The sequence below is a fragment of the Canis aureus genome, chromosome 21 (genome assembly GCF_053574225.1).
Source record: "Canis aureus isolate CA01 chromosome 21, VMU_Caureus_v.1.0, whole genome shotgun sequence".
Taxonomy (NCBI): Eukaryota; Metazoa; Chordata; class Mammalia; order Carnivora; family Canidae; genus Canis; species Canis aureus.
Window position 1 is genome coordinate 17,183,314 of NC_135631.1, and position 9,200 is coordinate 17,192,513.

The following is a 9,200-nucleotide window of genomic DNA, read 5'->3' on the forward strand; positions in this document are numbered from 1 at the left end:
CTCTAAATCTATAGCTCAACTCAGCAAACATTTGCTTTGTGTTTCCCCAGGATGATAGCTAAGCACTTGTACATGGGGTGGGACAGGGGATGGCATAAAATCAGTAAGACAGGCTCCCTACATTCAGAACCCCAAACAATGACAATAACACACAGCACCAGGGCATCTGCCAGGTTCCAAAGCACTGTCCTGACTAATAACGTTTATGAGCTTCAAAATAACCCTCTGAAGAGAATATGGAAATTGTTATTTATAATACCTAGATTCCAGATGAGGATCAGAGAATGGGGATGTCTTGGTCATGTTCACTGAGAGTAGATGCAGAGCCAAGACTCACCCTCAAATTGGTTTTTGCTCTGAATGATACTATGCGTTCAAAGCAGTCATGATTAGAAACAGAATTATTGATTAGTATTACTGTCCTCCAGATTCCCTGTCCTTTCCCACCAGAGGGAAAGAGCTTGAATTTTAAAGAGAGAACAGAGGCTGGAACTAAGCACAGATGCAGGCGTTCAGGGAAACCAGATGTTCATATGTGCCTGCAAATCAAGGGGCTCTGTGCAGGCGTTGAAGGCGGTGGTTGTGCATGGGGGCTCGGAACACGTCATAGAGAGGGCGGGGCTTGAGTGGGCCATGAAGGAAGGGCTGGGCTTTGCATGGGCACGGGGAAGAACCAGGGCTTTCCAGGCACTGAGCTCCCTCGGAGCCAAGGCTCCCAGTTCTGGCGTAAGTATGCACATTTTATCAGTTCATACAGTTCAGCTATGGAGCCAGGCACTGGCAATGCACAAATAAATAAGACAAGGTCACTGCCCCGGAGGTATTTCTAGTGGCAGGGCCAACACTTGTTCTAAGGGCCTGTCAGGGAGGAAATTGAGGAAAGTGGACAGCTCTGGTGGAGTTAGATACTGACAGCCTTGACTGGTGGTCCAGGGAATTCAGGGTTATCTTAAAGGCAGTGGGGTAGGCAGAGGGCTCTTCCTCTAGTCCCTTTGTCTCCGTCCTGGCATCTTGCTCAGGCTCCAGGACACAGCTCACGGTGCCTTTCATCTTTCTTCCCCAGGCCCTGTGGCTCCTGTAAGCAATTTGGAAAGCCATGAGACAAGGACAATAAATCGTCTTCAGTGACAACCCTGCTCCCCCTCCCCCCAGCCTTTGTCCCTCCCCTTTGTCTGGAGAGGGGGCCTCCCAGCCAGCTCTGCCCCTCCTCTCTCTAACCCCCTTCCAGTGGGCTTTATGGTTTCCATGGAAACCAGAGAACCCTAGCCGCCCGGGGTCTCTCACAAAAGTACTGTTTGTGCCACCATTTGGGACGGAGGAGACAGTGTGAAAGTGAGAAAATAGCTTATAAATGCCTTCCCCACCATGCAGCCACCCAAGCTCTGGTGGGGAGGAAGGAGGGACTGAGCTTTCTTTCTGCTTTCTGCTTGAAAGGGGCTTTGCTGGGCTAAGTCCAAACCTAGTCTAGCATCCCTAAAGGAACACACACACACTCACACACATGCAGACATACACACACGCATAATGCATAATGCATACACTCACACAAACACACACATATAAAAACCCTCAAATACACACACACACACACACACACACACACACACACACACATGCTCACCAGCCCAACCCTCACCAGCTACAGCTGGGTTCAGTCCACTAAAAAAACACATCCCCCCGTAAGATGACCCTGCGCTTGGAACAACTGTCCATTCCTAGCATATTCCTAGCATGTAAAAACCCTTCTGGGGACCTCCTAGAGCTGCTGCCACACCCTCAGGATTCTCCAGCACCCCCACCAAGCACCTCAAGCCCCCTGCCCTTACAGCTTACAGACTGGAAACTTGCTTCTTGGTGTTTTAAAGGCTTGTGACATCAGAAGCTGCAGATCGGCAGGCTTTCCCATGCCACCCCAGCAAAAAGCCATCAGTCCTGCCCAAAAGGACCGAGAACAGTGGGGGAAGTGACAAAGAGAGAACAGAAGAGAAACACTTCACTTTCCATTTCGACGGGTCCCAGCTTGTAGATATAGATCCTGGGGAGCGAACTCACACTGGGGAGGGGTCCCCACATACTAGCAATCCTCAAAAAAGCAGCGCAGTTGGATGAACACATGCAGCCCCTGTCCTTGCTATAGGTAACAAGAGTCCAGATTGCTCTCTTCAGCTGCTACAAGACAGCCCAGACATCCAGTGGGTAGTTTGGTTGTTTCAGCTTAATTTTTCAGTAAGTGAGGTAATCTTGGAATTAGTTCTCATTCAGCATGGTCTGCTTGGTAATCCAAATATTTCTGAGCACAAGGAAGTCGTTGGTGTTCATACCCGTTATCCCACTAGCCCCAGTCCCTTGATCCATGCTGGATGTTGGGTCCATCCAAAGTCACTGCTAAATTTACTCCCTACCTCTGGTGTGGATTAGCCCTCCACTCTTCAGAGGAAAAACAAATAAATCCACCTGAGTGGGAGGAATGGAAGGTCAGTCTGGATATCCCTCCACTTAAATGATTTTTCCAACACCTGAAGGGTAACTGGGCATAGTAGACTTAGGGTTCTGATTGTTCCAGGTCCCTAACCACACTCTTGCATTTTTAGTATAGCCCTAGGAAAGTTAGTGTAACTCTAAATTTCATCTGTAAATCACAACATAATACCCTCCCCCAAGATTGTTGCAATGATGTTGACGTAACGCATGTCAAAGAAGTACCCAACACGTTACCTCTCTTCAGTAGGTAACAGCTGGGTAAATATAAAACAACATTAACTGTGCACTCTCTTGCCATATTTTTTTTTATCTCAAGGAGACCACAGATCTCATATGTGCACCTTAACACCTTGTCTCTGTAAACCAATTCCTTCTTACCCATGAAAATTAATTTTGAGCTAATCAATCTTGAATACCTAACACGTGGTCTCTGCATTAAGACCCAACAGAAAGGTAAAATGATAAAAAAAATTCACCATCACTTACAGAAAAATAATTTACTGGGCAATTTGACCTCTGCATACCAAGCCTTGCAGAAAACGAGGGAGGTGAGTAAAACACAGCAGCTGCCACCCAGCAGTGGCTCACTGGGGCCCACCCATCCTTTTTGTTTTTTAAGATTTTATTTATTTATTCATGAGAGACACAGAGAGAGAGAGAGAGAGGCAATGACAGAGGCAGAGGGAGAAGCAGGCTCCATGCAGGAGGACCTATGCAGGACTCGATCCCGGGATTCCAGGATCACGCCCTCGGTCAAGGGCAGGAGCTAAACCACTGAGCCACCAAGGTATCCCCCATCTATCCTTAAGACTTAAGTCCCAACCCTCCCTTGCCAGTTATCACTTCACATTTGGCCGGTCATTTCATTCTTCTGAACCTCAGCTTTCTCATCTGGAAAACGGAGCTGATCACAATGGCACCTCTACCACCCAAGATTAAATGAAACTGAGCCCATGAAATAAATACTCCAGCTCGAGAAATGTCTAGTGCAAAAAAGTGCTCAATTAACTTTAGCTTCTGTTGTTGTTATTACTAACCACCACCACCACCACCACCCTCCAACTCTAGAAGAATTAGATCACAAAATGGCACCAGACAGCAAGGAAGGGCTGGTGCAGAGTCCAGTTGGCTCTGGGAATTCACTTCCCCTTTCCGGACCTTTGTCACCTAAAGCAAAATGGAGAGATGGGACTGGTGATCCTTCATCACTCGGTGACTTCAAGATATGCTTAAGAAGCAAGGGTCACAAACAAACAAGGGAAATAAACAACAGCCAGCAAAAGCACCAAGGAGCCCCTTAAGACTAACAGTCAGGGTCCTCCCACTCACCTTGGTTCCCTAACAGCCAACTGTTTTCCGGAAAAGCTCCTTTTTTTTCCCAAATGCTCCTCCCTGTGCTTTCCCCTCCTCCCTGCTACTTTCCTCCTCCTGGGGAAGCAGAAGTTCCTGATGGCCAGGGAGAAGGTCAGAGGTCTCCACCGGCCTGGCCAGGAGCCACCAGAGCTGCTTCCTGCCAGAGGCCTTCTGTGGACCGCTGCCCACCCCAGGGAAACCCAAATAAAGTCGCCTCCCCACTTAAGAGCATTTTGCCCTTTAAGGAAAGGTTGTGTTTAGAGCCCAAAACATATTTATGGCTTGATGAAGATTTCATCCAACCTTTTACGGACACGCTCGGCAGCAAAGCGGCCCCCCCCAGGCGCATCTGCTACCGCCTTCGTGGGCAGACCTGGCTTGGATCCTGAATAAGTTACAAAGGTGCTGAGCTTTGCCTCTGATAAGCCCTTTCTTTGTTCTTTCTTTTCTTCTTCCAACTCTTCCGGGCCATGGCCAACCAGCCTTACCATCTCATCCCATTCTGTCTTCTCAAAAATGAGACTGGGGATAAATACTCAAAATGACCATCAAATGTGACTTAACACATTTCCACCTCAGGTGAGAGAAACTTAAAGAAAACACCTAATAAGCATTTCTGTGCCCAGAATTTTACAGGAATCTTGTTTTATCCTCACAACAGCCTGTAGGCAAGTACGGTCAGCATTCCCCCCCAGCCCAACACATATGCACCCGAGGCTCAGGGCGCTCATAGCTCACCCAAGGCCCTCGGAAGCTAGTGAGAGCAGAGCTGATACTTGCACTCAGGTCTCTGTGAGGTGTATCTGCTCCACCACACCATGAACCACCAAAAAACAGAGCTGTCCAGCATTGCCAAGAGATTGGCAGGATCTGAAGAGAGACATAAAAGTCTAGGGAATCTACCACACGTTGCAGGTTGCTCCCCAAACTTCTTTCTCATGGAACCAGTTCTGGGTCTGCCCACGACTGAGGTGGAGGGCAGGACACCCTCCCTCTAGGATATCTTTGATGGCAACAGTTGACCACATTTCAGCTTCCTCATCCAGAGAGGGGAGTGCACTGGAATTCACAGAGATTTGAGGAACAGAATGCAAGAGAATCTGCGATACTAAGTAAATTCCTGCCATTCCATTAGATAGATAGGAATAGAGATAAGAAACTGATAAGAACATGGATTCAAATACAGAGAGAGAGATACAGACAGACACCGAGCTTTCATGTTGCAAGTTTTCCTGCCAGTTAGAAATAATCCAGCGGCACTCAAGAGCATGGCATGGTGAAGCCACCACAGACTTTACAGCTGGACCGATGTGGCATTGGACCCTGGCAGGGCCACGTCCTGGTTACCTGAACTTGAGCAAATTGCCTGACATTTCTGAGCTTCAGTTTCCTCTTCTGCAAAACAGAAATGATAATATCTGCCTTTACAAAGCTATCTAAAGGATTTGGGATTAGTTCCATAATATACCTAACATTGCTTTGAGAGTGGTAGAGGTACGACAAATAGCAGTATCATGGTTCTTATTTGAAATGTAATGGTGTTAAGGTGCCCTCCAAGACAGCCAACTTTATATATCCCCCTGGCTTAATGAGGGCCAAGAAACAGTCCACTTTCTCCATCCTTATCTCAAAGCAGAGATTCAGAGAACTCCCAAGAACCAGGGTAATGCTAAATAAAGGAGAAAGATTTTCACCAGCCAAAGAGCAGCTGCTCTGGCCTTCTGGGAATGGTCCTCTGCCTTAAAGTCCTTCGCTGACCACCCAGGCTTCCAGGAGAACATCCAGACCCCCAGCATGACTCACGGAGCCCCTGACGGCCCCTCCAGCCAGTCTGCTCTCCCACTCACAAACCTCCCACCAGATGTTCGGTCCACCATTCCCCAAACACAGCATTCCATGGCTTTGCTCATGCTGCTTCCAGTGCCCAAAGCATCTTCCTCGCCCTCTGCCCAAAGAACCCCATGTCATCATGAGAAGCCCAGCCCAAATCCATCAAGAATTACCGCCACCTTCTCTAGGATCCCCTCACACTTCTTACTGAAAGGATGAAAAGAGCGGTGTGGGGACACTGAGGAGAACTATGCTTGCTGGGTGCCTACTATACGCCAGGCATTGGCTACTCCACACACTTTACACTATTTACCCCTTCAAGCAACCACATGAGCTAAGCCATTATCTCTACTTTACAGATGGATAAAATGAGTTTACAAGGCCCAAGACATGGTCCCAGGATTGAAAGACCCCATGGCCCTTTTTTCCAACCCCTATCCCCCAGGGGCACAAAGTTAAGTGTAAGCCTGTCTGTCTCCAACACTAGACTGTGTTTCCTGTAAACAAAGTCCTTATCTTACTCATGCCTGAGTAAGCCCCGTTGGCCCAGGCTCAAGCCCAGTACCTGACACCTAGTAAGCCCTCCACAGATGCTTGTCAGATGGATCTTTCTCAACAAGCTCAGGGAGCCACTGGGTCATCCTTCTATTTATTATAGAGACCAGAGAGAAGGAGTGCTGGATCATTGAGGAATTGCATTTCCAGGTGGACTCCCTTGGCTTTCTCCATGAACACAGGTTTGCTGGCAGGAGGATTTGACCTTGACTACCACCCATTTGCAGAATCGGAGATACAACTGTCTGTTTCTCTTTAAATTACATTCATTTTAAAGGGAACTCTAAATTTTTAGCAAAAAAAAAAAAGAAATCAGCAATGAGATCTCTGAGCTGGTGATCATTCTCTCTGAAGATGGGCCATTGGACCAGGAAGGACACTGGCCCAGTCACCACTGTGGCCCTACAGCAGCTTTCCCAAATTCTAAGCATAATGAACCCAAGGAAGCCTACAGCCTAATACACAACCTTTGTCATGTCCGCAATGCTCACTGTTCTTTTACACAAACTCCCTATGTTTGGGGATCGTCACATAATCTGAGCGCCACCTCCCAACCTGGAGGCTGACTCCACTTTCCCTGGCAGTCTTTGCAGCCCTGTCAGCAGGTGGCCTGGGCTCCAAAGATCCTGCACATCCTGCATGTGTGAGTTTGCGTTAGAGAACAACCCAAGGTCCCAGGAACTCCGTGAAATCTGTCTTCTGGCCAAGTGGGGCAATGGCAGAAAATCATCGAGGTCTGGGAGTCAGCAGTGGCAGAAGTGCTATGCCAGTCCCAGGATGAAAGGATGAAAAGAGGGGTGTGGGGATTCTGGGGAGAACTATGCTTGCTGGGTGCCTACTATGCGGGGCAAGCAGTGTATGCACCCCATTAGAACCAAATAATTCAAGGAAGGCTCCTTCCTGAAGCCTAATTCCCCAGAGATTCTACAAACTACCTAACATGTGTTCTTTATTAAATTCATTTTCTGCATAAATAGCTGGGCGAGGTGCTGTTGTTTGCATCTTAGATGCCAGACGGATGCAAGCCTCATGCCTGCCAGCCTTGCAAAATAAAACCTGTTTAGACTGAACATACCTCACAGCAATACCTGATCAACCTCCCCGCCGACACACACACAAACACACACACTTAGATGGGGATCTCACAGACCTGGAACATATTGAGTGCACAGTAAATGTGTATTGAAATAAAGTGAAGAGAGGCCGTGTTTCCAGGCCACATCTTGGGGTCGCGGACCCAACACCAGAAAAGGAAGAGGTCCCACGCCTTTTGTATTAAATAAGGCCCCGCAGTGCAGTGGGCTGTCTCTGTGACTCAGAAGCTTGGCTCTGGAGATCATTTCTCTGACGGAGTTTCCAGAAATGGTTGGAACAATGGCAGCCTCACTAGAAAGAAGTCTGTCACCTCCCACAGAAACAACTTTGAGGGACAACATGTTTTTGAATTTGCAACTTGGAGTGTTTGCTAGAACATCCCTTCCACTGCAGGGCACGGCAGGTAGGGCTGAGTCAGGAGAACCGAGTTTCGCTCCAATTCTGCCCCAACCTCCTATATGTTCGACCTGTGGTTTTAGGCGCAGACAACATGCTCGGCAGGTGTTGGAGTTTTGCAAGATGATTGTACCGGAGGAGAGAGACTCAAGGGTGGTGGCTGGGTTGGCCCTCAGTTTCCCTATGTGTAAAATGAGTGGTTCACCTTTCTCCCCATTGCCTCTGTCAGGACATTTCTTCTGCAAAAAGCTAATTCCTTCTATGCTAGTCAACCAGGGCTATGGGGCAGGGGTGTGCAGCTTGTACAAGTAGGTGTGTCCTGACCAAGGATGCCCACCTGAGGGGTAAGCAAAATCCAGTCTACACTCCCCAAGCTGTGAATCCTGGGGTCAGGCTCCTTTCTCTGGAAGAGGGACTTTTTTTTTCCTAATTTGCACAAAAGCATCATATAGGCTAGCCATGGTCCTACTTTCATTTCATATTTGTGCCCTCCTCCCCACTGGGGTCATGCTACCCTCCTCTGATCATCACCCTTTCTTCACCACAGACTTGAGCTCCTGGTTACAATCATATTCACTGTCCTGTGTCTACAGTAATTCCAAAACTTCAATCTCTACATGTGCAACTCTCCCAGCTACCTGGCCTCTCTGTTTCTTGATGTTCTTCACCCCAGGAATCTTCCCTGCTGCCCCCCGATCTCCTACAGCTACTCACTCGACAGCCACACTGTAGACCAGACCATTACAAGAAATCTCTATTGTGAAACCCTGCTCTTTGACTTCTACTTTCAGTGGCTCCAGCCTGTTTGCCACAGTACCCTCATCCCACACTTCATGTCCCGTATCCTGCCCACCAACCCATTGATGCCACCCTATGCCCACCAGCTGGCAAATGCCTCCCATCTTTGTTTTCTTCCTCACATAAATTAAATTCCATTGGCCTTGACAACCACTCCCTTGCAAACAACCCAGTCACCCTTGCGTCTCTCTCCTCCAGTGCAATCACCTTGCAAAGCTCCAACTTCTGCTGAGCATGCTCTCTGCCCCTAAAACCACAGTAGCTAAATGCTGCCAGGGAGAATTACATAGCCTGGTAAAGAGATTTTGCTTTAAGTTCAATGGACCCAAATCCCATGATGGAGAATCAGAGGTGTACGCTTCCCTGGGAATGTTGCTTTTTTATTGCCCAAGATAATACTTTATGCCCTCAAAACTTTATTATACCCTTCCCCACCTTATGCACAGCTGATGACCTCATCTTACAAGTCACTGAAAAATGAGAAGTCACAAAACCAGGATTCACTCACCTTCTAGATTCTAGCAACTTACCTGCTTCTTGATTCATCCTTTCTGACTTCCTTACTAATAGGGAGAAGTAAGGTCTCTTCTTATCAGTCTGGTCCTTTCACATGTTCCAGCTCATACCCTCTCTGACCTCCCGGAAGGCCTTTCTCCCCGAGCCATCCCCTCTCCATGGAAGCATTATCTCCT

At 48.0% G+C, this 9,200-nt stretch overlaps 1 long non-coding RNA gene across 1 annotated transcript; it reads left to right on the forward strand.

Moving 5' to 3' along the window:
- Positions 1-616: 616 nt before the first annotated feature.
- Positions 617-1,131, forward strand: LOC144293383 (uncharacterized). Its single transcript, XR_013360661.1, has 2 exons — positions 617-726; positions 1,064-1,131. It is a non-coding gene; the product is annotated as an uncharacterized LOC144293383 (long non-coding RNA).
- The last annotated feature ends 8,069 nt before the right edge of the window (positions 1,132-9,200 follow it).